At 34.8% G+C, this 26,441-nt stretch overlaps 1 protein-coding gene across 10 annotated transcripts in view; it reads right to left on the bottom strand.

Annotated features, from left to right (window-relative positions):
- PROS1 (protein S) overlaps positions 1-26,441 on the bottom strand; it is a 269,581-nt gene that overhangs the window by 64,615 nt on the left and 178,525 nt on the right. For 6 of the 10 annotated variants that reach the window (XM_072967074.1, XM_072967048.1, XM_072967054.1 and 3 more), the window contains exon 16: positions 21,322-21,425. The exons of 2 other annotated variants lie outside the window; for them this stretch is intronic. The gene's annotated coding sequence lies outside the window, so the exon portion shown is untranslated. Of the gene's footprint in view, positions 1-8,970; positions 9,031-21,321; positions 21,426-26,441 lie in introns of all 10 variants that reach the window. 2 more of the 10 variants (XM_072967080.1, XM_072967087.1) reach the window with 2 other exon arrangements.

Below are 26,441 nucleotides of genomic sequence, written 5' to 3'. Positions count from 1 at the left end.
TCAAAGAACCAATTGCAGAAATCCCAGAATAAATTCAGAAAACTCATCCTTAAGATTTGGTTCTTCTAAAATTCCTCTCAGTGCCAAAATTACTCAGAGTTTTTCAAAGAAACAGAATTAATAGGAGGTATATACAGATAGAGAGAGAAGTTTATTTTAAGGAATTGGCTCACATGATTGTGGGGGCTGGCAAGTCCAAAATCTGTAAGGTAAGCCATCAGACTAAAGACACAAGTAAAAGTTGGTGCTGTAGTTTTGAGTTTAGAGGTAGAATTTCTTTCTCTTCAGGAGACCTCAGTCTTTTATCTCAAGGTCTTTGATTGCATGAGGCCACCCACATTGCAAAAGGAAATCCACCAAAGTCTACTGATGTAAATGTTAGCCACATCTAAAATATGCATTCATAGCAAAATTGAGACTTGTGTTTGACCAAACAACTAAGCACTTCAGCCTAGCCAAGTCAACACATAAAATTAACCATCATACTAACCAGTGTCTATTTTTATTTTCTTTTTTTTTAAATCAACAGAACCTAGATTTTGTCAAGGACAGCAATAAACAATTATGTACTTCAGCTTCTCTTCTATTTCTGACCAATGAGATTTCAGCAGAACTCTCTTAGGATGAATTCCAGGAAAACTGTAAAGTGCAAGACTAAGTTGGCACATAATTTTGTCATTTTTCCCTCACCCATCTTCATGCCAGGAATACAGAAACTACATGTAGGGGATGAGGGAGAAGGAATCATCTTTTGAAATACAAGATGACAATGTTAAGAATAAATGCATCACAACACTCCCAAACTTATTCTATGAAGCCACCATTACCCTGATACCAAAACCAAAGACACTACCAAAAAAGTAAATTATAGGCCAATATCTATGATGAATATAGATGCAAAAATTCTCAACAAAACATTAACAAACAGAATCCAACAACAATAAAAGAGATCATACACCATGACCAAGTTGGATTCATCTCAATGTCACAAGGATGGTTCGACATGTGAAAATCAATCAGTGTGATATACCACATTAACAAAAGAAAGGACAGAAACTAAATGATCATATCAATAGATGCAGAAAAAGTATTTGATAAAATCAACATCAATAAAAATTCTTACCAAAGTGGGAATAGAGGCAACATATCTCAACATAATAAAAGCTATTTATGACAAACCCACCACTCAACATTGAAAAGTTGAAAGCCTTCCTGTTAAAATCTGGAATAGGACAAGGATGCCAACTCTCACCACTTTCATTCAACACTAATTGGAAGCCCTAGCCATAGCAATCAGATGAGAAAAAGAAATAAAAGGGATCCAAATTGGAAGAGGAGAGGTAAAACTATCACTATACACAGATGACTTAATACTATATTTAGAAAACCTTAAATACTCCACACAAAAACTACTACAGCTGATAAACAAATTCAGCAAGTTAGCAGGTTACAAGATTAACACACAGAAATCTGTTGCATTTCTCTACACTAACAATGAAATATCAGAATAGGAAAATTTTTTAAAAATCCCTTTTTAAAATCACATCAAAAGTAAAATAAAATAAATAAAATAAAATAAAATAAAATAAAATAAAATAAAATAAATAAAATAAAATAAAATAAAATAAAATAAAATAATTAGGAATAAACTTGACCAAGGAGGTGAAAGACTTAAATGCTGAGAATTGTAAAACATTGATAAATTAAATTAAAGGTGATTTAAAGAAATGGAAAGATATCTCATGCTCTTGGATTGAAGAATTAATATTGTTAAAATAGCCATATTACCCAATTACAGATTTCATGTAATCCCTATTAAATTACCCAGAACACTTTTCACAGAACTAGAACAAATAATCCTGAAATTTATATTGAATCACCAAAGACCCATACTTGCCAAAGCAGTGCTAAAGAAAAAACTAAGCTGGAGGCATAACCCTCCCAGACTCCAGACAATACTACAGAGCTACATTAATAAAAACAGTGTGGTACTGGCACAAAAGCAGACATACAGATCAATGAATAAGAACAGAGAGCCCAGAAATGAACCTACACACTTATGGTCAATTAATCTTAGACAAAGGAGGCAAGAATATACAATAGAGAAATAACAGTCTCTTCAGCAAATGGTGTTGAGAAAGCTGGACAGCTGTACATAAATCAATAAAGTTGGAATACTCCCTCACACCATACACAAAAATAAAGTTAAAGTGGCTTAAAGATTTAAACGTAAGACAAGACACTATAAACCTTCTAGAAGAAAATATAGGTAAGACCGTCTGACATAAATCTTAGCAATGTTCATCTAGGGCATTCTACCAAGGTAATAAAAATAAAAGCAAAAACAAACAAATGGCACCTAATTAGGTGTATCTGATTTTTTCACAGCAAAGAAAACCATAAGCAAAACAAAAGGCAACCTATGAATGGGAGAAAATACTTGCAAATGATATGACTGACAGGGCTTAATTTCTAGAATATACAAACAGTGCACACAACTCAGTAACAACAACAAAAAAAAGCAACCCAATCAAAAAATGGTCAGAAGACCTAAACAGACGTTTCTCCAATGAAGACATAAAGATGGTCAACAGGCATGTGAAAAGATGCTCAATATTAAAATTATACAGAAGTGCAAATCAAAACTTCAATGAGGTATCACCTCACACTGGTCAAAATGTCCATCATTAAAAAGTTCATAAACAGTAAATGCTGGAGAGGATGTGGAGAAAAGGGAATCCTACTATACTGTTGGTGGGAACGTAGTTTGGTGCAGTCACTATGGAAAACATTATGGAGATTCCTCGAAAAACCAAAAAACAGATGTACCATAAGATCCAGCAATCCCACTCCTGGGCATATCTCCAGAGGAAACTCTAATATGAAAAGATACATGCACCCCTATGTTCATAGCAGCACTATTTATAATAGCCAAGACATGGAAGCAACCTAAATGTTCATCAACAGATTATTGAATAAAGATGTGGGCTATAAACTGACTATACTTCAATAAAAAATATATATATTAAATAAATAGATAAATAAATAAAAGATCATGTCATATGTCTGTTCTAAACCTTGTCATGATTTCTCATTTTACTCAGAGTAGAAGCAAAACTTTTATAATCCTAACAAGGCCCCAAAAGATTTACCCCCAACCTCCATTATCACACTGACATCACTTCTTGGGTCAGTTAGTTACTGCTACAAGACAAATACCTCAAAATTGTCTTAAACAACACTTTGCTAGTTCTCATGAACCTAATGGTCAGCTGTCCAGTGTTCACTGTCAGCTAGTGGGTTCCCTAGGGCGGTCTAGCCTATGATGGCCTCAGGCCGATGCCTCAGATCTGCTCCATGTGGTCTTTCATCCTCCCTGGGATAGTGGCATGGCAGTGGCAGGGTTCTAAGAGAAAGGGAAAAAGCTTTTACTAGCTCCCTGGAATCAAGTTCACTGCCATTCCATTGCAAAGCAAGTCACATGGCCAAAACCAGGGTCAGCATTGAGAAGCACTATCAAACGGTATAAGGACCAAAAGACATATTGAGTTCATCAGTGAAATCAATCATCCACACTTTTTATAGAGAAAGCCCCAACTATACTGACTTCCTTGCTGTTCTATGAACACTACAGAGCCATTCCTCCATTAGGATCTTAGCTGTTCCTTATGCTGAAACTGGTCTTTGCCAGATATTGACTTGGTTAACTCCATCACTTCTTCCAAGTTTTTGTTAAACTTCTCCCTGATGAACCCTACCTCCCACCCTAATTAATAAGGCAATCCACCACAATCCCTCTACTTGTTCTATTTTTCTTTGTCTGTAACATGTATGAATTTCTAACATAATGTTATATATTTTGTTTCTTATATATTATAATTTTTGTTGTTATTATTTCTTGTCTCTTACCCTCTTCAGTAAAATATAAGATATGATCTTTGCCTAAAATAACTTGTTAAATAAACTGCATAATCAGATTTCTGCTTCTGTAACTTAAATACAAGAAATATGAACTCTGTGTACATCACAAAGTGTACAACAATCAGGAAATGAGTATGGAATAGACTATAATAAATATAAGAGTTTTCTTCAGAAACTTCAAAATCTCTTAAAACAGATAGCCTCAATATCAGAGCAAATCACAGCAGGTGCAAGCCAAGGATGTGGAAGCCAAAAAAGATCATTTCACCCAACCTTCTTATTCTACTAATGAAGATAATTAAGCCCAAGGAAGTTAAGCATATTGAAAAATGCTGAAAAGTCAGTTAAGGACAAAAACAAAATTAGAATCAAATCTTCTAATTACCAACATTACATTCTTTCTACTTTCTCAAATCAACAAAATCACTGCTCAAACAGAATTTATAACCACCAAAGTGTAAAAGAAGAAATTTCAAACATTATTGAGTATTTTAAAATGTCAGGCTTTAAAATTAAGCTTGCAGTTTCTAATTTCACCAAATTGAAATCCTATAGTCTGATATATTTGTTTCTCAAAAACAGCATAGATGACTAAGGTTTAGTGGCTCTGAATGTAAACCTCTAACGAGATGAGAGACGCCATACTGAATCTAAATCTACAACTTTATAGAACTAAATAATTGGCCTCTGCCAGTCCATGGGAATTTCATTTCCCAAACTGAAATAAGCACGGTAAAAGCAACTACCAAGAGAGGGAAAGACTGTACCAACCAATGATGTGAAGGAAGGAGAAGCTGTCTCTATAAGGGAATACTTTAGTCTACTTTGCTATTGAACAGTTTCAAAAAAAATTTTTTTCTGTTTAAACAACAGGGAATTAATTCAGTTAGGAGAAAAGCATCTATTAATTGTGGTCATGCTTTTACAGACTAAATTTTGCCAGTGGACTGTAACTCTCCCACAGAGTTTTACAGAACAAGAACCTGGGTCAGTGTTTTATATGACTGGCCTCTCCTAACAACAAAGTAATGCGATACTCCCGCCTTGCTGTAACTGAAGACAAAGAAGTTAATAATTTTGTAGCAAAGTTTATAATTTTCTTTCCCAGGCATTTTGCTCTTTTGGTCTTGTGATTCTTTCCCTACTTTAATGTTATAGCTAATTGAGATATATTTCTATCTGACGAAGGCTGAATGAATCTTCCCTAGTGAAAACTGTATGCATTAATAGCTAATATGTCCATATATTTAATTCCCACTTCACTGGTAATGAATCAGTTATTAGGTTTTCTATATGAATTGGCAACAAAAAGTTCATAAAGCTAATCATTTAAATGTCAATATTTATATATATAGTTTTAAAAACTAGACAGTTTATTTCTCTGCTTTACATCAATTAAAGAAGTGTTCTTATATTCAGCAACCAATATGTCTATTCTTTAAAATAAAATTAGAATTTGAGTACCATCTGTAAATTCTCTCACAGTGAAAGTTAACTACATTAGTATTAAACTGATTTATTAAAACTTGAAATGTTATAGTAAGAAGACATGAAGAATTTTTCAAACTCGTATCATATTGGTTTCATTTTCAAACAAAACACTGCGCATGTATTCAATGTAATTTGGTTAACTAACTGAAATGGTAGAATTCTTTATCCTCATTATTGTATGAGCATGTTAAACTGTCTTTTCAGGAGTAAAAACAGTTTATGATAGTTATTTTCTAAATTTTAAAAACTACCAAAATTCTCTTATTTTCCCAGAAGTATGCATTTTTTATTTGAAAAACTTCACTTCCATTCCAGGTACTTCAAACCTTATTTAAATGCAAATAGTATTCTGAAATATTTTCCTTCAACATACAATTGGAGACATAAGCTGTTTTATTTTAAAAACTGATAAGCAATTTATCAGCTGGAGATTTTTGTTAAATTCATGACCTTCCTGGAACTACTTTAATTCAAATATATTTCACATAATATAAATAAAAATAATGTATTATATTGAAAGGAAGGTGATGCAATGACTCGCCAAAATGCCAAAAATCTGAACATGGTTTTATTCTCAGAATTATGGCAAGTTTCTTCTTTACGCCAGGAGCCTCAATAGATAATTGATAATATTCCAGGAAGAGAGTAGATGCAAAAATATTGCAGAAGATAAGTGTGATTCCTCAAGAAAGAAAAATATCTCTAACATCTTTTAATCATGCATGAATTATGCATATAGCAACGCTAAAATTTTGCTAAACGTTTGAACATTTCCCCAGCCATATTTTCTCCTAGCGCCAGCAATGAATACATCTGTGTTTAATATAAAAATCCTCCTAAATTCACAGACGGGATTTTTTTAATTATTTAACTTCTTAGTTCTTAAAAAAGGGAGAAACTCTCTTCTCTTTAACAGAGTGAATTATTCTAAAAAATAAAAATAATAAAAAATATGACAGTATAACCAAATCAGTTTTCAGTTTTGCCTCTAAAATTTGAGAAGCTTTAGCAACATGAGAAAATAGTGCAAGTTCTGACTATGTGTTTTCTATATCTCTCTATTTCTATAGTCTGGAACTAAAAATGCTAAGATGGCCCATTACAGACTAGAAACATAGAACAGATTTCCATTCCAAAAGGGCAGTACTGAAAGCATATCTTCAAAAAATAGAAGTCTACAAACCTGGGTCATCTGGTCAACCTTGCCCTACAGCACTTCACACAAAATGCAATTTATTCTTTAAATTGAATAACAGCCTCACAAGAGAATAACACTATAAAAATAGACAATACTGCTGCCCTGTAGGACCTCAATATTTCTTGCTGCCAAATAAGAGAAAGTACTCAAAGAGAGAAGAGAAACCCATAACTACAGTGGGAAATAATTTTTAAGTATGTATTTCTCTATAAACAAGTAGCAAGAAAAGTGAGATAGAAAGAAAATAAACTCAACAAACTGTTTCAATGAGGAACTATCAAATTATAGGAGAAGCAATAATCTTCAGGACAATAAGCCCACTATTTTCATAATGAAGGGAATGTGGTGCTTGGCATCTTTAGGACAATAAGGAGAGGAAAAAAATATTTAAAGATTTTCATACTTTTTTATTTTAATTGTTTTAAAAAGAAAGTTTTATGTCCTACAACACAGGGAAAAGACAATCACCAAGTAACAGAGTATTTCCATTTCATTGGGCTTGATAGTACTCTCAATAATGGTAAATTCAGGAACTAACAGTTGGAATTAATGATTATAAAGTCTTATATTCTAGCATTACTGTTTGCGGACGCAGAGCAAACCACTGCCCCCAACATTGGAGAGACAAGCAAATACAAGGAGTCACAGCTTAGTGAACCACTCAAAGCCCCCTCAGGAACCAGTGCTGGAGTAGGAAAACTTGAACCATAACTGACAAATTGCTGGAGACTCAGTGCAAACAAGTCTGAGAGTTAAAAACTCCACGTTTTGTGAGTTTTACCTCCAGGAGCTCAACCAACTTCTCACTGTAAATATCAGGGAAAAATTCTCCCATGCTTCCGCGACAAGGAAATATTTTGAAATATACGAGAACAGTATGTTCTTAACAAAGCCTGACTTCAGGGAAAATTTTCACTCAGAATCTAATCTGACAGGGGTTTTATCGGAGCCTAACTAACCTGCAGTGAGGAAAATACCCAACTCTGGCCCACCTGAGCCATCTCATTTCACCTAAGAGGGAAGAAAAAATACTGAGATACACTTGTGAATTTCACAGTCCAGCAGCACAAACAGGTTCACTAAAAGTCATGATAAATCTTTCCCTCATTCTGTGATACTTCTTTTGACGTTTACAAATACAATAAATCTATTAGAAAGCTACCAAGAAAAGGAGGATCTTTGTATTTGTGTGTATGTGTATTGTGTTTATGTCTCAGGAGGTGGGGGTGAAGTGAGGAAAAGACATTAGAATAAAGCTATATAGAAGAACACATATTTAGCTAAGAAGGAAATGAAAATGATACTAAATCTACCACTCAAGTAGATAAAGCTTCAACCATCTTCACAGGAAATAAATGAATAGTGCTAATAGCTGGATCCAATTTACAAGGCACTAAACGGATATTATAGGAGGAAGGGAGATAATTAATCTTCAGCTAGAACAATGAAAGATCAGCTGCAGTATTATCACAGTGCCACATTCCAAGACTCTGGAGGTGCTTTGCCTTCCAATGTATTAATCAAAGACTATCCAGAATTAGGATGTTTAATTATTTGCAAGGATTCTTTGTATTTTTTAATCTCTGCTTGAAACCACTGATTATTGCACATAAAAAGTTTTCCTTTCTTATTATCTACTGTACTGAGACTATAAGAACAATATTAGTAGCCTCTGAGTATGGAAATGAAATATGTGATTGCAAAATTATTTAACAAAGCTATAGTTCTCATGACTATTTCATAGATTAGATATTTGATTTCAAATTCAATACAGCTATAGGTTTTTGGTGATTCCTTGAGTATTTGGTCTATATTTTTTGGATCTTAGAATTTTAAAGAAATAGTTTTACTCCACTTTCAGTTGATTCAAACAAAAAAGCAAAAATCCAAACATCAGTTCCATTTTTTGCAGAAGATTTCAAACATGAGTAACAGTGGCAATGAAGAAAGCTTTGTGCAATCTATGCCACTTAACAAATGCATCAAATGGAATGGGAAAGTGAAAGCTCTAAACATTAATGCAAGTACGTTCTTCACCTTGTAATACTGAACAAGTTTAGTGTTATAAATTTCTACCATTATCAAAGTGTCATCATCATCAAAATGGCATCGGTTGGCCACTTTTCCAATGAACAAGTATTAACACCAGTGTCATTTTTTTTCTGCTCCTCTAACATGTACCCCTTATCATCCAGTTCGAAAAGACAATGTCCAAAGTCTCTAATATCATCCACTCCTTTCTATTGGCTTGACTATACCCCCTCATATATTTCTCAAGTATGACTACATTTGCCTTTTAACTGTCTCCTTAACTCCAATTCTTTCTCATATTTATTTTATAATAGTCAAGAGGTTCTTACCATATGTAGATTGATCATGCCATACTCTTATTTATAAATCTTCAAGGTTTTCTTTTTACCCTGGAGATAAAGCACAAACTCCTTAGTATAGCAGTCACAACTGGCCGTGGGTTGGCCCACCCCACTTACTTATCCAGTTGTATCTCCTAATGCCACTCTCTCATCTGTGATTTATTTCAGTCAGGTCACCAAGTTTCTTGAAATACCCTGTAGATGTTTGAGTTTACTCACACTTCTTTCTTTGTAGAATTCCTTTCCCCTTCCTGCCTGCGTTACTCTTGGAAAACTTGCACTGCACTATCAAGACCTGAATAAGGACACATGCTCTTTATCTGACTCCTACCAGCTCCCCAGAGGCAGTCCCTTATCTGAAGTGCCATCATACCAACACAGATATTGCATCAGTTACTTTACAAGCCTTCTCCCTTGCTTTAGTATGCGCAAAACAGCACATTGCAGGTCCTAATAAATACATGCTGCATTAATTAATGAATTCTCCCTTATTAGCATAGCAGGTCAGCATGCCCCAACCACTGGCATGCTGAGCTACCAGTGACCCTTCACTTTCGTACTCACATGCCCACCTCTAGCAGGCTCACTTTCTTCTTATTCTTCTCCCCATGACAGACTCTATTCTAATCCATATTTTTACTGAATGAAAGTAACTGGAGTCCCAATTTATCCCTCCAGTTAAATAAATTGGGAATGTGGGATTGGCAGATACAAACTACTATGTATAGAATAAACAATAAGGTCCTACTGTATAGCACAGGGAACTATACTGTAGTAACCTATAATAATATATGAAAAAGAAAAAAAGTAACTGGAGTATTATTTTGGTCAGAATATAAAAGAAAAGGTCATTACTTTTAGGAAGTGGTTTTTAGAAGACAGTTGTCCAGGAACTTTAAGCATTTCTGCACAACTTGCAAACAAAGATACTTGCTGCCCTTTTGTTCCAAATAATCTTTTCAAGTATGTTTTCATAGAAAAGAGCCTTGGAAGACAGTATCTCCCTTCAAACAATGCAGGTTTATTGACTGTCCAGTATAAAAAGATAATGGCTTCCTCCAGGGAAAAGGTTGGTCAAATGTGCTTGCAGTGCACAGTAAAAGAGTCAGGTTCCCTAAGCTCAGTGTTCCTCAGATGTGGCATAAATCATCACCTTGGGACTTGGTGGGGTTGGGGGTAAGGTCCACCACTGCAAACGTGACGTTTTGTGTTCCCTGCTGTGCTGTGAGTGATAAAGTCCCTAGTTTCTGACTTGGAGTCTCCTGTCTTCCTCCAGCTTCCATAAAAGTATGCCAGGCTAACTAGTATTCCTCATCAATGCAGATGAGATTCTGACAGAGCCATGACTTTCTGGAAGAAAAAGAATAAGGCCTCATAGGCCTATTTAGTGATATGAAAAAACTCCCTGGAATGTAGAGAGCCTAGGAGTGTGGGGAGTTGAGAGGGAGGAAGTATCTCCTACTGAGCTACTTGTTAATGAATATTTAGTGATTGATGAAGGTAGGAATCAAGCTGTTCCAATAGTGATGTGACTGTTGGCCACTGTTCTCCAGGCAGGAGCAGGTAAGGATATTATCATAACAAGGGGGCAGAAAGCATCGCAACTCTGGCTGAAAGTCAATATGGTTACAGCTATGAGTCAAAGAGTCCCTCCACCTGAAATAGAGCTTGCCACCTGATACAGATATCGGGCAGGTCAAAAATATTAAAGATCTTGTCAGTTAAGCCATGCACCGTTCTAGGACCACTTGAACCAAAAGTAAATGTGCCATGCTTACTGGCATGGAATCATTCTCTCCCTTGATGCACGTTGTCTTTCTATCCTTCCCTCCTCCCTCTACCTCAACCTTAGTTGCTCTATGGTGAAAAATGATTAGGGGTGGGTTGAGGTTTTCCCTTCTTCATCATATACCTGAAACCATATGCACCTGTACAAGTACACTGAGAAACTTCAGAGACAGGAGGGACTCAAATGTTTATGGCTGTGTTGGATATAGGTACCCAATTCACAATCCTACACAGTCCTGCAGAGCAAGAAGATAATCAAATTCAACTGTTGCTATTTGGACAGAGTTCATAGTGAGGTGGAGAAATCTGATGTGATTTTGTAGGTGGATCCTTTGGGGCCAATTCCATGTACTCTGTATAGTCAAATGTAGAGACATCAACATTTGACTGTACAGTAGAACTGATGTGTTGTATGTTTGTACTTCACCATCCTGGAAGTGCCACAATGGCTTCCCTCAATCAAGGAACAGTTAAATGTAAAGAAATGTTAGTGGGACAAACTCCCAGGCAACTTCTTACCAGTGGGTGGGTCAGGAATTAGCATACATGCCTCCACCCTCTAATGTCCAAAGCTTTCACTATGTTGCTGAGGTCCTGTTGGCTGGGAAGTCAGAAGCCCTAGTCTCTATGACCCTTAATGTAGTATTACCATACCTCTTCAGCAGGAGTGGCTCATAAATCCTGAGAAAAACATGTACCTGCATGCAAATTAGTTTCTTGGGACTATATAGGTAGATTCACAATACTCAGTGCCCTCCAAAAATCAAAGGAAAACTGTTGTCTCTTTGGAACCCCCACAACCAAAAAGGAGTCCCACACATTACTGACACTTTAGGCTCTGGGGCAGTATTATCTCATTTGGACATTCTACTTGACTCTTTGTATCAGCTATCCATAAGTCAGCATTCTGCCTTCAGTTCTGCTACCAACTGCAAAGTTAGCACAATTCGTAAGACCACCCTCACTTGACACCAATTATAGGTTCAGTGGCCCCCAAAACCATGCTTATGTTCAATAATTCACTGGAAGGGCTCACAGCACTCACTGAAAGCTATTATAATTACTGTTTGTTACAGGGAAAGGATATATACTAAACTAGCTAAGGGAAGAAGTGCATATGGTAGAGTCCAAGAAATTTCCAAAATATGGGAGCTTCCAGTTGTCCCCTCCCCAGAGTCATGGTGTTACTTTCCCAGAATTGTCTGTGATAATAGGCATGGTGCATTATCAACCAGAGAAGTTCACCTGACCCCTGGTGTTTCAGAGTCTTTATTGGCGCTTGATCACACAAACTTGGTTGTCCCCTTAGGAGACAGACTGAGATGGCAAGACCCAAAGCCTCCACCCTAAATCACACTGTGGCTCAAAGCCCACAGGTAAACAAAGATGTTTTTATCACTAAGACATTCCAAGGGCTTGGAGATTACTTCTCAGGGATGAAGGACAGATTGTACCTCTCTTTTGGATCCTCTTCAGATTTTATTGCAAAATCTATTCAACAATTGGTTAAGAGTCTAGATACTTAATGGACCTTCCACATTCCCTGACATCTCCAAGAATCTGGTGTTACTTAGTTTTGGAATTACCTTTTCATAAACAACCCAAAGAATTTCCTGTCTTTAGCTTTCTGATCTTCTCCTTATCCACACAACTTAGTGAAATAGTTTGGTCACTGAATGTGACCATCGCAGAAAGGAAATAATATGCTCAGCCATTTCCTGGTTAATGATGATGACCAAAGTGTCAGAGTAGTATAGAGACCTGTTTTGAAAATGTGAGATTCTATTCTGACCATTTCTGGGCATGAGGCTACTTTCTTTCTCCTAAGGGCAACCTCAGGCTGACTAGGTTGTCACACCTTCTTGGTGACTGCTGAGCCAAAATGGGGCCTAGAGATTCAAACTCAATTCAGGTTCAGTCACTTGGATCTCCTGTTGGCTCGATTAAGTCAGTCTTAGATAATAAGGATACTGACCATTTGGTAGTCTACTGCTCACTGAGTCTTCCTACAGTAATACACACAGGCCAAAGTGAGGTACCTGTAACTTTTATATAAATGCCCTTGCTGCTCTTGTAACTAATCATTTTGGACAAAAAGACTGGGCATAAATAGGGGGTGACAGGTAAAAGGTGAGTTCATAGCTACTAAAATGGACACATTGATTTTGTGGAGATGAATGAAGAGCAATAATCTTAGCACCTGAGGAGGCAATACCTTGGATGCCAGGAAGAACGAGTAAGAAGGAAAATTCACAATCATTCTCTTTCAGAACATCCTGTGGAATCTTCTGCGTGAAATAAAATGCTCCAGGGCAGCTCTTCAAAACTTAACATTAGTGACTTAAAGTCAACTGAATCCCAAGTCAGCCATCCATCCTCTTCCAGAGGAGTCTGACTGTGATTTGACTGTCATTTCTCTTAATGTTCTCAAGATGACTATCTGAAAAAGCTCTGGATGGTCCTAACTCCAAAAATACCTCTGAGGTCTTTCCCTACCCTGATTCCTGGTCATTCTGTTGGGCAGAGGAATGCCAACCAGTTGGTAGTGTGGGAAAAGCAACAGTCCCTCTAAAAATAAGGAACAGAGTCAATTGTTCAAACTGAACTTAGATCCCTATAGCCTGTAATCCAGCCAGGTGGCTACACTGGAAGCACTCTCAACCTGTGCCCCCTGACTGACGTAGGTTCTATCTGAGGGGCACCATTGACCATAAACAACACTTGCTTTCCAGGGACACCCTCAGGACAGTATTTTTATGAGGAAGCCAGTCATAAACACAACTCCTTCCTGAAAACATGCTTGCTTGCACCTCAGTCATGGTCATAAAAGACCTTCAGTGTTGAAGGAAATACTACTTCAAGCCTGAAAGGCATCAGGTCAGCCCAAACTCACTGACCAGGGTTGATAATGTATGTGAGACGTGACCTGAATTTCTCCTTTGTACAACAAAGTGGAGGCTGAGCAATCTCTAGTACATCTTTCTGTACCTGGCTTAATTCTGCAAGCCAAGTGGAAAAGTCAATACAGAAACTTAAGGAGAAACCATCCGGCTTTCCAAGGGATACCCTAATGGTTCTGGAGGGATGACATGGTTGAGGTAAATAATGCTTGTTAGTCCCAACCTTCTACTTAGAGTCTTGCTGGGAATAGCCTTAAATAAATGCTGTATGAGACAAACCAAATGGTTCCAGTTTCTACTGGATTAATTAGAGTGTTGTACTCGTGGAAATATCTGCCATAACAAAGATGATGTAGAAACAAGGAATTGCAATTATCTGAAGATAATTTCCATGGATATCTCACATTTCTGCACATTCTGTGAGCAAGGACACTATCACTAACTACAATTTTTTTCTAAATTCTTTTCAAGGATATCTACACAGCAAATAGCCTTGTCAGATAAAGCCAATGTCTCCCTCCAAGACAGAGTAAACAAACCCTCAAGTATAATAAAGATAATGTCCCCTTACAGGGCAAAGGTTACACAGGCCTGCTTGCAGCTTATTATAAAATACTGGGGTTCATTAAGCTTGGGGTTCCTCAGATATGATGCAAACCTACTACATACACAGCATCCCCTCAGGTCATTTTGCATCTCCCTACTATGAGACTTAGGGGAAGTGGGGACTGACACATACATGAAGCTCATGCTGCTTGCTGTGCTGGGAGTAACAAGTCCTTTGTCTCTGACACAGAAGTCTCATGTTTTCTGCCAGAATTCAGGCTAAAATCTTTACTTTCAAGTAGAGTAAAACCTCTCTCAGACCCTTTACAATTCTTGATGGTAGTTTGACATTTTTAAAGCAAATTTCTGTAGATAGCATGAGAGATGGGGAGAAGTCCAAAATGAGGGGAAAAACTGCATTCAATTTCCATAAGGGTTCACTGTTAATTTGAGCATTTATTTTTCCTTAGGGATAAATTTCCCCTCTCTATTAAGCAGAGACATACACAAGAACATAGTTCTCACTATTAAGCCTCCAACTGGAAATATATATATATGCATGTATTTATGTGTGTGTGTGTGTGTGTGTGTGTATATATATATATATTTATTTATTTATTTATTTTCTTTATTTAATTTGCATCTTAATTTAGCCAGGTAGCCCTTCGTCTCATAGGTGGATTTTGAGAAATTAGTATTTTTCTATCAAAATATTAAGATACTAAATAACAGAGTAGCAATTGTTTAGAAAAATACTTTTTAAAAGTCATCATTGAAATGGGTTATCATTCTTAGCCTACTGCTTTGCCGGCTGAGCTGTACAAAATATGTGTCTATAATGAACCATTCATACAATTCCAGAAATACTAGAGAAGGAAATACTATAAGGAGCATCCAGTCCCATGGCAGTTACACTGGACCTCATGAGTGCTGTAGATTTTTGCATTATGTGCAAACATGTGGCCAATTAAATTGTTCTATGTATATGCCTGCTTTGAGGGTACGAATATGCTAGTATATAATATCAGTAAATAAAAACAGTTATGCTTTAAGATCATCCATGAAATTATTTATAAAGCGCTTGTAATCTGGATCTTTTCCACAATTGTTGCCAGTTGAAAATGTACTTCATCCTTTCTGGAATGGATTGCAGGGATATATACTCTGGGACATTTGAGTATAAAGGCCCAAAGGGGACATAGGCCTTGGGAACAGCTGTTTTGGGGGCCTGACTCCTTGTAAATATTAAATCTAATTTTTCCCAATTACAGCCAGCACATATGGATGTAATACTAGTAGGGGCATCTCATTTAATAACATCAATATAGTTAATATATTTGGGTTCATTTAAAGTTTATAGTCAGAACAACATAAGCACAAGGATTTAAACTTATCATGTCTGCTAGCTGGCAAACATCCAGGTTAGATAATTCAGTTGGTTGCTGTTTTTGTCTCAAATGAGTTTTATAATTGGTTCTTATTGTTACATAATAGAGTCAGAAATATTCCACAAATAATGTTTAAAGAATATTTTAAAATATAGAATAAGATGTCATTATATATTCTTATGAAAATGCTTCATGTTGTTTTAATTAAATTTCAACATTATAAAATTACTTCACTTCTTAAATTCTTACTAAATTTATAAATACAAAAATAGTAATGTTTAAAAATCAGAATTTTTAAGCTTAGTATTAGTTACGAAGTTTTGAAGGATCATTTTGCCATGACATAATTGAGAGTTCTTCTTTTTTCAGTACAATTCATGAATTTTAAAGTATGAATTATTTGTGACCAAATGTATATGTTTGCAATAGATATGTAAACTAAAACTTAAATTCATTTTATTAATGGGTATCTATTTATGAAGTCAAAAGTTCAGTGACTCCACCATTTTTAACCTGCTTATAATTAGGTCTAATGAGTTGCCAAATTTCCTATAAGAAAAAAAAGAAAAAGTGCATAAAAGGGACGGAGGGAAGAGAGGAAGAGAAAGGGAGAGAAAATGGGAATGGAGGAAGGGAGAAAGAAAGAATGGAATGGAAGGAAACAGGATGGAAGAGAGGGAAGGAAGGAAGGAAAGAGAGAAAAAGAGGAGAGAGAGATTGTTAAGTTAAAGAAGTACAAAAATGCTCATCCACCAGTTAGGGCCTAGTATTTAATATTTATCTTTCAGTTCACTAAATGATAACTAAAGTCAGACTGTGAAAATAATGTGCCTTCCATCAGAAAGCAATATACTTAAGCAGAAATGTTTAACTTTATGTTTAATTACCCATGTCTACATTTCTGAATGGCATGAAAATTCAGGGTATGTGGATAATAAAGGGAAAAAGATTTCCCAAATGAGAACATACAGAGGACTTGAATATGTTTCAAGAACTATTGTCCATGGAACCCGAATGTTTGAGTCAAATTCCCTGCTAATATTAAAAAGTTATAGTTATAGTACCTGTGATCTTGATTTTGACATTCAGACATGCAGGAAAGAAAATAATCTGCCCATTCCTTGAAAGAAAATATTTCTTTCTCTCATCCTTAATGTCAGAGGAATTCTGTACCTTTTCGTGGCTCTTATCACTTCCTGCCACACTTATAGTCATTTTCAATGTCTCCCATCTATCTGTACCTTCCTCAAGCATCTCATTCATCTTTGTTATCACCATACTGCCTAGCATATACCTTGCACAGAAATGTCTGTGATATGAAGTAGTGGAAAAAAGAGTGACTCTTTTATACAACTGACCCTTAGTAGGTAGGGCCAGGATTGTCACCACAGGGAGCCTAGTCCAGAACTTATTTTTCCCTTAAGTCTGGGCATCATCCTGAATGTCATGATCTGTCACCACTGTTGACTAGAAGCTTCCAGATAGCAGTTAAAAGACTAAATCCTGTAGCAAGACTTACCGGAGTCTTAAATCTGCTTTCTTTATTTTTAATCTGTGTAACCTTTTGCAAATTACTGATGTTCTCCTTGCCTTAGTATCCTCACTATAGGATTTTTGTGAGATTTAAACAAGTTAATCTATATAAGGCACTTAGAACATTGCCTGAAACATGGAAAGCACTGACATAGGTTACCCATCATCATCATCACTGATTTGTCATTTCTATACCAAGCACAAACCTATTATGTACTGAAGAGCACCCACAGGCTTTCTCTCTATTCATAAAAGGAGATATACTTCCCCCAGAACATAGGAAAGACTCAATTTCTTTTTGTTTAATTTCAGCTTTTTTGAGGTATAACTGACAAATAAAATTAGAAGACATTTAAAGTGTATATCGTGGTGATCTGATGTTTATACATTGTGAAACGTTTCCTTCTCCTAGTTAATCAACAAATCCATCATCTCACATATTTGTGTGTGTAAAAGCACTTTAAAGTTTTATTCTCAGAAAATTTCAATGATACTACACATTTTACACCAGATCCTCCAGATTCAATTTTATGTGACCTAAAAGGACCCAAAAAAGGGAAGGTTTTATTTCACTTTTCTCAAGCAGATGCATTTCTTTGCCTAAACTTCCTAAAACTGACCAGTCAGATATTGGCTCCAAAATCTTCCTCGACAGCCTTTCCATGCACCATTTTCCTCCTGCCTAGGCCAGGAGATACTTCTTAATTAGTAACCACTATCTCCATTTAATGAAAAAAGTAGATTTCTCACAAGCTTCTGTAACATATCTCACTCTATGAAGTTGATTAGAGCAAGTTTCAGTTCTGAAAATAGATTCAGATTCATTCATTTCCCAACAGGAATGCAAGCATATGCTTCCCTTCTAGAAGCAACCTTGAAAAGACAGTGATTCATGACATTTGATTAATTACATCCTCTTGATAAATACATCCCTGGCAGCAGCATTATGATGGATATTTATACATGAGCATTTATCCTTAATCTTATGTTTTGACTTTTAATGGACAACCAAGCAAAAAAAAATCCATTGTCTGATGGCCAAGATAGGCATATTACACATTGCAACTTGACCACATTATAATTCTTGACATGCTCTGTCAGAGAAACGAGAAAAAGTTCAATCTTGAGGAAGTGAGAGACTGATCTACGATGTATACAAGAAATAAACAGCTCTACTACAGTAACAGAATTCTAATATATCTCATCCAGGCTTAGACGGAACTTGCAACGGCAGTATATTTAAGAGAAATTAACTCAAGATATGTAAATTGATTGAGTGCTGAACTGTGCTGCAGTTGTTAGAACTAATTTCTTCCCTCTGAATCTTATATTGACATTTATACCATTTTAGTAAGACTCTGTAATGAATCTCATATTAGGGGGTAGGGATTCTATTAAGTGAAAGTAACCACATATGCATCCAAGCAAATGCCAAGCAGAACAAGAAACAGATTTTAAATGGAAGTTAAAACTCATATATGTAATGAGTGATAATAATTCTTTTCATTACCAAAGTCCTTTCAAATATTCTGTCTCATGGACTCTTCATAAAATCCTTTGGTAAAGAAAGATATTTATCTCAGAGTTTAGGCCTGACATCTTATGGATTTCTATTGCTGTTTGACAATGCTATCTTATGAGCTGGGAATTTTATCAAGGTAACGTTTAAGAATAAATCATTGAAATTTAATTAGTCATTTTTAACTGTTTTTGGAAAGTCAGTTGTAACTAAAGAACATTACATTTCCTCCTTTTGTATCCTTTAAAAAAACGAGACTAATTTGCCTGAGAGACCAGGTGGTCAATTTGCATAGATAAGACCTAAGAAAATGTGTACCACACTCGAAGTTTAGGGAGGCAGGGAAGGGGAATGTGGGAAGAAGAATGTATTTTTTTATCTTTGGTTTGCTAGCTTAGGCAAAGTCTTAATGGATCAGTGGGGACCAAAAATCTCTTCGTCTGTTTTCTAAAACCTTCGCCATTTTTCACATGAAGTGTATCATATTTATATTTTAGGACACTTAATGAAGTAAACAGTACTAGAATAAAATAATAAAAAAATAAAAAGTTGAATGTAGAATAGTTTTAACTAATCAGAAATTTCATTTTCTTGATATAGCATATTTATTTTAGCCTTTTATTTAAAACATACTATAATATATGTTTTAAATGTATGTTAAAATGTATCTGTTGAAGAAACAATACTGGTTACTTGCATCAAAAGTTGACAGTAATGAATATGAAAATACTCTAAGCTCCTTAAAACTAAGCTAATACACCATAAAACTGACTTTCAGAAATGGGATGTAAACTCTTTTGTCAGACCTGCTAGATTAAAGGAGAGAAAGAAGTGCTACCATTTGTAGGGTTTACTCTGGTAAGGGACAGAATACAACTTCCACTACTACAAAGCACCTCCCTTTTCCACTTAAAATGGCAGCTGAAGGGGGTAAGGTATAACTCAAGTCATAGACTACAAGCTTAGCATGCATGAGGTCCTGGGTTTACTCTCCAGTACCTTCTCTAAAAATAAATAAACCTAATTACCTCCCCCACACTGCCAAAATAAAAAAAAATTTTTTAATACATCCATAAAATTTTTTAAATAGGCAGCTGGTAAAAATTGGAAGCCTGAGTGAAGCCTGAAGTTAACCTTTACACTATGAAAGAGAAATCCCTGGTTATTCATGATAGGAATGGAGAGGAAGTCTGATCTCCCTGAATATAAAATAATTATAGAATTATTCTAAATGTAGTACAACAAGAATTTTTCATTTATCTCCCTGATAGCCCAGGAGACAAGACTCAAGAAATGGGTGCAAGTTCTCTGAAGGGAAAAAAAAAGACCACCTCAACCCACAATGGGAGAGAGTCTCAGATGAGAAACTCCTGGAAAGAAATTCCCTGTGACAAAACACGGGCAATGAATGGTTATTTAAGTAATGTCTGATGTTCAACTTTTAAGTTATTTCCTTTTTAGATTTGTAATTAACCCCCAGCATTCCTAACTAATTACTTAAAATTTCCTACACAGGAAAAAAAAATGTTCATTGTGCACTGAAGAATTAAGACATTCAGAAAGTGAGGAGACCACTCAACCTGATCAAGCAGAAGACCCAGAGCAAGAACACAGAGTGCAGAGAAGAAGGTCTACGTGCTCTTTCTACACTGGAAGCCCTTGGAAATTCTGCTAAATGTAATGGAATTCCCATTGTTAGATGGGAAGCTCAAGTTTTGTTTCATTTTGTTTCCAATACTGAAAATAACACTGTGTGTTAAAAGGGAAAGTTGGAAGGTTAGAAAATATTATATATGCATTTTGTAATTTATATTTACAATTTATATTTCTAATTTATGCAAGGTTCATTCAAAATGTTGTGGTATTTAACAAGCTGGTAACATAAGCTCTTTCCTACTGCTAATTTATTTCTTTGGTATCCTAGGAAGGGCAGAGGACCACTGAACTAGAAAGTGGGGACAATCTCTGGCCCATCAGTGGACAGCAATGCAGCCTGGTTACCACTTCCTGTGATGTAGTTTCCTTCATCACAGGAAGCTGGTCAGGGAGTTTTGTCATCTTTCATACCATATCCCCAGTACCTTGCAAATATTTGGTAAATGAAAATTTGTACTTCTCTCTGACTCATTATTTAAAATTTTTCAAATAAAAAACCCTGTGTTAGTAGTGCCTTAAAGAATGAAACTATGCACAAAGAGTGATTTGCTCAAAAATTCAAAGTACTGAATCCTGAAAACTTATTCTAAAATGGAGACTCTTTACATTAGATTTTAAGATTGTTTCAGTTCTGATAGGAAATTATACAGAAAAGCAATTTTAACTTTTCTTTACTACTTGTATCTGAAACTAAATTTTTTCCCTATAAATCACTCTCCAGATTAATGTCATTTTGAGCATTAACTGCATCTGATGATAGTGGAATTATTGTTTGGGATTTTTAAGAATAATTTTGATGTAATGATTATTTCATTGTCAAGACAATATCATTCTATTCCCTATATACATACACAAGTATTCTTCAAATGTCACAGATCTGAACACTTGATTGAAAAATAAAATTGCTTTTAAAATGTTAAAAATAAATTTCTTTCCTGTCTAATCAAATAAAAAAATGAAATAAAAAGTTTCAATATATACATCAATCTATATCATGATTTCTACTCACTCATGCCTACTTGCATCTCAATATTCCAAGGTAAAGTGTTTTAGGAAAGTACAGCCTTCTGCAGTAGCACAGCTCCTTGCTAATGTTACTTCTCATGTTATAATCTGAAACAAATAAAATTACAGAGTCTGTGAGTTTTAGCGGGATGATTGTCTGTTTTCCTCTTTAGTCCAAATGCTTAACAAATTTTACTTTTCTTTTCACTTGATCCAGTGCTTCTACTGCTAGTATTGCATTCTACTCCTTCAAAGAATGTCTCTAATGTTATGTGTGTGTGTGCACCCACTGTTTTTCCATTTTCTCTACTTTTACTTCTCTATCTTATGCCACTCTCTGGTAACTTTAACTGCCTAACATTGCACACTTTATTAATTGAGGTTTTATAAGTAAAATTCTACCAATAAGAGGATCTGGGGAATGTGGTAGTGGCAAAGGTATATTTTGAATCTCTCCAAATATCCTAACAAAAACAGAACAACTGTGTGAGAAGAAGCTGATGAGAATGGAATAAATATGCAGTGCAGAACCAACAGAAACAAAGAATAAGAAAGTTGAAATTAATGTTGGGGAGAGGAATAGAGCTAGGAAATCTCAGAAAGCAACCACCACAGTGTCAAACACTATGAAGGTATTTTTAAAGTAAAAGGCAGGAGAGGGAGTTTTGTAAAGCTAGGAAATCAATACTAAACCACATCTTTTATTTTAATGGTAAAATGGTTGTTTTAGTTTTATTAAAGAGACTGAAGAAAACACATCTTTATATAAGAAACTACAACATGGATGTATTGCATCATATTTACTAATTGAATATTATAATAAAGATGGTCTTCTGCTAACGTAGAGTGATATAGAATTAACAAGACCAAGCTAACATGAAGTATGATATGAATCAATGTTTATGGCAATAGTAACCTTGACTATGTCAAACAAAAAACAAACAACAAAAAAAACCAGAAGGATGGGATCCTGTATAAAGCAATTTGAACTGAGAATGATTGAAAAGTTTAGAAACAGTGATTACGAGTAATTTAAAAGACTTCATTCAAACCACTTAGATTTAAAACTTAAGATTTAAATTCAAGAAAATTCATTTTTAATTGCATTCAAGTAAATCAGTAAAGTAAATCTTTCTAAAAGTAAGGAAAACTAATTTTATCCAAAAAATTGAGTAACAAAGAAGGTTCATAGTGAATTCTACATGAAGGTGTTTTATGGGAAAAAAAAAAAGAGAAAAGAAACAGTAATATCCCCATAATGAACATAATGTAAGCTATAATACTAATTATAATAAATGTAAATTTTAATTCACTATTTCAAAAGTAGCTAAAGAGTATTAAAATCAACATTATATAAAGATAAAATGACATAAATCTGAATTAGGAAAAATAAATGAGCTAGACCTTTAGAAAGAATAAAAAATAAAACCATCATTCAGAAATGAAAGCTAAACTAAGAAGACTACAAGAGCAATGAATATAACATGTAATGCCTTATTATAAGTAGAATATCAAAGGAAATGAAGTGATAAACAGGATTAAGAGAAAGTCATGATTATAGAAGACAGATAATATCCAACAGATAACAGGAAATCCTGAAAAAGAAAAGGCAAGGGTATAAGACAAATACTAGAAACTATATTCTAAGAAACTTTTCAGAAACTTAAATAAAATATGTTTGTAACTACATATTGAAAGAGTGCACCTCATATATAAGACTATCAAATATCAAACACCAAGATATATTCTAGTAAATTACTAGGCTTTAAAGAAAAAGAAACATTTTCAGATATTAAGGTAAAACATACGATGCTAGCCAAGGAAAACAAATGTGAACTGAAGATTGTATATCCAGCAAAACCAACTTTCAAATATAAATTCATCTGATATCAATGTGCAAGAATTCAAGGAATAATGTTCCTTTGAGCTCTTTCTGAGGACACTACTAGAAAACAGTTTCAAACAACCAAAATGACTAGAGAGATACTGACATAAGGACTGATTGTGAACATTAAATATACAGTTACATGTAGAAATACGACTGACTAGTTAAAAGACATGAAGTGCAGTATGTAATTTCTATATGCCCTGACAATGTAGATAAAGTATCACTTATAAGAAAATGGGAAAATGAGAAAAACAAACGCAAAAAATATTTTTAGTTATTTTCAGTCAGTTCACTTAGTAGTGTTGACATTAGTACTGTTATTCTAAGTAAATTTTATATGTGATGTTGGGCAAAACAACTGAGTAATTCAAATTCTATCATCCTCTTTGGATGAGTTCCTTAAGATTAATGCTACTGAAAAAAAAATGAAAGAAGAAAGAAAAGAAAAAATTGTTCACCTCAGGAAGATAGGAAACAAAGAAACACATTTTCAAGATAAATTAAATTATCTTGTATCTTTTATCCAGTATAAATTATCCTTGGCAAATTTTGGAGAAGTTTCACTTTCCTCTCTCACCCTGGGCTAACTCTACTTTCAAAAAGACTAAAATTGTGTTTTTTCTAGTAATCTTATGAAAATAATTATTATCTCCATTTTACATAGAGAAAAATGAAACTTCAGGAGGCTAAATTATTTGCACAAAATCTCACAGCTACTAAGCTGAGCTATGGTTTAAATCCAATTATTTTGAGTCAAAATCCAATGTTCATTCTATTATGACACATACTCACACAAGCAAAAAAAAATACAAAAGGAAAAAGTAGACTAATTTCCCAGTTAATTCCAATAATTTCAACTGACGAGAATTTTTTTTGTTGGGGAGGAGGTAACTTGGTTGTTTATTTATCTTTTTTTTTTTTTAATGGAGATACTGGAGGTTGAACCCAGGACTTGGTGCATGCTAAGCATGCCTTCTGCCACTAAGCTGTATCCTCCAACCTAGAATTTTTTTTTTAAATTTGTACTAAAATGTAGAATACATGGGGGAAAGTTCACATCTTAAATGTATAGCACAATGAATTTATGAATTTTGCATATGTATACATCCATATAATTACTGATAGAATTTTAAACATCTTCAGTATCCTATAGCTCCCTCATATCCCCTCACAGTCACGATCCTCCCCAAAACTAACCTAACTTCTATCAAAAAAGATATGTTTTCACTGTTCATGAACTTTATAAAAATGGGATTACACAGTATGTTCTATTTTGTCTGACTCATTTGCTCCACGTTGTGTCTCTGAGATTCATCTATATAGTTGCATCTGTGAAAATGTATCCATGTAGTTATTCTAGTTTGTTCTTTTCCATTGATGTATTCTACTGTATGAATATGCCTCAATGTATTTATCCATTGTCCTGTTGATAGAGTTTCTAGTTGTTTCAGTTTGAGGCCATTATGAATAAAGTTTTAATAAATATTTTTTTGGATTTAGTATGATGACCATAAGCACTTACTTTTCTTGAGGATGTTCCCATGTCACGGCACAGGGATGAGCTTAGCTGTAGGTGAGTCCAGCGTCTTTACAACCTAAACAATTTTCTGTTCGGTCCAAATTACTATACTCTCTGAAAGGCATTTACCCTGCTTCCCATTACAGGAAAACCTCAAGGCCAGCAGGAAAGGCCTTGCACTTTTTTGCTGACCGATTTTCTATCCGATCTATTGCCACTACTGACATTACATCTTACTCACTAGAGACAAAAAACTGCTTGAAATCAGGCATGTTGTTAACACACTCATATCCTGGCTAACACTGAACTTTCTGCCTAGAGTTTTTTCCCCTCAGTATTCATTTTGTAACATCCTACACATCTCTGAAGATGCATTTATGTTTCTGACTCCTCCACTAGGCTGCGAGCTCTTTCAGAAGATTCTTCCATTCATCTTTATGTTCCTAATCTCCAGCATCATATCTGACCTAGTCTTAAATAAGTGAACAAATGAATGTACGGAGCATTCAGAATTTAAGAATTAGCTGCAAAGATTGCTTGCCTAAAATTACAAATTTGTTGTACCAGCTCCCTCCCCCAGTTGTCTCTCATAGTGCAATGCATCTCTGAAGATACAATAGAAAATTAGAGTAGATTTAAATAACGTAAATCTCTAAGACTGTTTTATCTGGCCTATATTTTCAAAGATTATGGTCACTAATTTTGAATACAAATGCAAAATTTCAAAAATTACTCTGTACAACTGCCCGTGATCTTAATAATTTCAATATGATGTCCCAAATGGAACTTTCACAACAAAGAATATAAATATTATATTTTTTGTAATTTAAGCATTAGAATTTCTGCACATACATAAAAATTGATCTGGAACCAGACTATACATCTGGAAACATTTTGTAACCTGGATTAGAACCTCATGAGAAATCAAAATGCATTACAGATTTAATCTAAACTTTTAGCTTAATTAGACTTCTCATACCCTATAGGAAGCTATGTTTTAAGACTGGCTTGTCATCAAAGGCATATGGTTAACCAAATGTGTGAAGAAATACAAGGTTTCACAATAAAACATTAGCAATGTATGTGCAAATGAAAGTGTTATATGTATCCACACCAAAGGAGACATATGCTTTAAATAGTTGCCACTCCTCATTGCAGAACCATTTTGGTTTTATGGAGCAGTCCAACTGTGTTTTTTAGTTTGGGAATTCAAGAGACAAAACCCTTTAATAGCTAAAAAGAACATTTTTTGATGCATTAACTCCAGTACTTTGTATGACAACTTTCACTCTGAAGTTCCAAGAGAAAAATCTTATTTCCCCTTCTGTATGTAAAATTTTTGGAAGATGTTTTGTTTTTTTATTGGTTTCCATTGTTGTTGCAAGAAAAAAAAAAAAGCCTGATGTCTGGGCACCATACTGCACTAGCTGATTTTTAACAAGCAATTCCATACGTTGGTCCCAGGGTAAAGGTGAAAACCTCTGCTATTATTAACTATGATTAAATCTTTTCCAGGAACCAGATATTATGACATTATCTGTTTTTTATCTTAAATTTAATAAATATTCTGTAACATATGAAATATTAGAAAGAAATTCATATAGATTTTATAGAAAGAGTAACTTGAAAAGAAATTTTGCTTCCAGATGTCTAAATGATCAAGTCATTGAATTTGGAGAAATATAGAATGATAACAGAGTTTACTAATAGTTTCCAA

This window comes from Vicugna pacos, chromosome 1, assembly GCF_048564905.1.
Source record: "Vicugna pacos chromosome 1, VicPac4, whole genome shotgun sequence".
Lineage (NCBI taxonomy): Eukaryota > Metazoa > Chordata > Mammalia > Artiodactyla > Camelidae > Vicugna > Vicugna pacos.
Note: the sequence above shows the minus strand (reverse complement) of the source record. Positions and strands in the feature narration are given on the sequence as shown.